A 3,157-nucleotide genomic window follows, 5' to 3' on the forward strand; every position below is an offset into this window, starting at 1 on the left:
TAAACTGGTTATGAGCTGGTCCTGAGCAGGAGCTAGTTGCTTAGGACCAGCTTAGGACCCGCACATGACCAGCTTATACCAACTCAAGACCAACTAAGGACCAGCTTAAACCAGCTCAAACTAGCTGCCATGCTTCAGAACATACCTAACCAGCATATGTTAGATTTTCGAAAGGAAAGGAAAGGAAAGGAAAAGTTTAGTATGTTTTATTGTTGTTTGGTTTGGTTTGGTTTGGTTTGTTTTGTTTTTGTTTGGTTTGGTTTGGTTTGAAACGAAAGGAAAGGAAAAGTTTAGTTTGTTTTAGTGTTGTTTGGTTTTGTTTGGTTTGGTTTGGTTTGGTTTGAAAGGAAAGGAAAGGGAAGGAAAGGAAAAAATAACACAGCTGATTTCTGAGGGTAAAGTAAACCAGTGTATCCAGACAAAATTCTATATGCTAAAGAATTACAATATCTCTCTTGATACATTATCATCTGAGAAAACAAATGTAATCCACTTCGCTTCGGTGAACTCTGAAGGAGATGGTGGTACTTAGACTGACGTGCTGAATTCAGTGTGTATCCACCGCGGGGTGTGTTTTATTTATTTCCTGAACTCGGGGGCAGGTGAGGGAGGGTGTTTGTCAGGTGAATGAGAAGAGAGGTATTGAAGTGTATGAAATATTCAGCAAAACAGTAATGATTCCCCTGGACAAAGCAAAGGGGGGTGGAAGAGCGAAAAACCGAGGCTGGAGAACAAGAGAGGGGAAATACAAAGAGATCCCATTCTCTCTGTTTTTTCTTGAGGAAAAGACTGACAAAAGAGCTGAAGTGCCAAATAGATTCCTTTCAAATCCATCTATGGCTTTCTCCAGTGGCATCAAAGTACACCGCTGCTCATGATTCAGGACTGTTTGAAAGCGCTCGACAGAGGGTAATAAATGTGAGAAGATGGTATAGTAAAAATCATCTCTCAGGGACGTTCAGAAATGTGTCAGAGAACCATGGCCATCTCCAGACACATTCATATTTATGAATATTATTATTATAAAGCACAAATGCAGTTTGGCAGACTGTACTCAACCGATTGCACAAATAACTAGACGTTCGCAAAAGATGGACACAGAGAGCGAGTCTTGCTTAGTCTATCCCATCATGCACTTCTAAAAGCAACAACCTCCACAAATCTTTATTAATTTGAAGATCCTTACTCATAGACCTAGGAAATAGTTTAGCCAAATAAAGCTAACATTAATAAATGAAAAGGACTCCCATGTCACAATGGGACCAGATGTTATTTTTATCTCATGTTTAATTGACTGTATGATATTTCTGTTTGGATCAGTCAGTTAAAATGTACTGATTGAGTTCTATTACTGTGGGCCCTACAACAATATCAACTAATGATGTATTAATATTGAAGGATTAACTGTTTTATACTTTCAAAAACTGGCACAGAAAGAGAGTACTATTTAAATTAGGGGAAAAAATGATTATTGATAATCATACCAATACAAACTATCTATATCCAATTACGGCCTAGTCAGACCAATATTAATAAATATAAGATGTAACATATCTGCTTTAAGCTTTGGTCTAATTAGACAGATTCAGATAATCATAGCAATATAAATGTTCTGCTTCCAATATTGGCTTAATTATATCAATACAGTTACAGTTACAATTACAGTATCAGCCTGAGCAGGCAGATGCCGATAATCTACTTAATCTGATAAATACTGTTTCAAATAATGGCTTAACCGTTACCGATATTGATAACGATAATCATATTATATAAATTATTTGCTTCCAATATTGACCTAATCAGAATAATGCCCGATACTAATTTTACTACCAATTTTCTGCTTTCAAAATTGTCCGAAAAACACTAATATCGGCAGATACTTATATCTTCACCACTACCATACTTAAAAAAAAAAAAAGGTTTAGTTTAATTCATTAAAATAGACTTGTTTCCCCCCCCACACCTATATCTTAATTAACCATATCAATGAATATATTAATATGGGTTGATAGTTCAGTTTTGTAGTATTAGTATGAATATCGGTATTGTATCTGTATACTTTTGCCAATATTGGAAACAGTTTTTATGAATTATAAAGTTCTTTCTTTTTATATCATGAATGAAGCACTGTGTGTATTTATTTATTTATTTGCTCATTTGCTTGAACACATTGCTAACAGTGAATTAGCATAGCATCTAAGCTTACAAGTTACTAGTTAGTTATTCCCACATTTGGAAAGATATGCAAAGTCACTGATTTTCCATGAAACTGAAGCAAACAAATGACTGAACAGGTAGAGTCATGCGTATTCTTTGAGACATGCAAAAATGTGCCACGACTATTAAACGCCAACCGTGCTGAGTGCCATTAACATCTGCAGCTCTGAAATACTGACAGCTGAAATAACTGAGAACTCACTGAACCTTTAAAACCAAGTAGTGGACCATTGCCTTTTACAATGAGCCAAATCACACTAAACTACAGCTTTGTCAGGCGAAAGCAGTGGGAATGGCTCTGGATCTTAGCCTGGTTGAATTATGACCTGACACAGCTTCAATCACCTGTCAATAAACCAGACAGAGTGCAGGAGTTGGATTACAGGTGTTGATGTGTGGACACATTTATCGGTTCTTAACAGACATAAGACTGAACAGACCCTGAGGCACATCGCCTTAGGAAGAGAGGGCGATGAACTGAATCAAGAAGGGTCAACAAAGTCTGAGTCATTACCCACTGAACGGACACAAATGTGTTGAGGCGTAGATGTGTGATATGGAGATGAAATTCCACAAAACCTTTGAGAAAGAAACATGTTAGTCAACATATTGGAAAATTAAACAAATTAAACTTTCATAATTGCTGTAAACAACTGAGAAGATAGCGATCAAACTACATTTTATAAAAATCACCTGTCAGTTTCAGTGAGTGAAAACGTCTCAGGTTACTTATGTAACCATGGTTCCCTGAGTAGGGAACGTATATTTTCTTTACTGTTTACATTCACTTAAAACACTTAAAAAGGGTTTAGAACCGCCCCTGGTATAGCGTGCGTAATTATACTGAAACATAAATATATAACCAGTTTACCTGATTCAATGTGATGGCTGAGCCTGTTTCTGAGATAACAACATGCCAATCCGTGGTTGGATTTCCGAC

This window comes from Sinocyclocheilus rhinocerous, unplaced genomic scaffold (assembly GCF_001515625.1).
Source record: "Sinocyclocheilus rhinocerous isolate Xijiao unplaced genomic scaffold, SAMN03320098_v1.1 scaffold921, whole genome shotgun sequence".
In the NCBI taxonomy this organism is placed as follows: Eukaryota; Metazoa; Chordata; class Actinopteri; order Cypriniformes; family Cyprinidae; genus Sinocyclocheilus; species Sinocyclocheilus rhinocerous.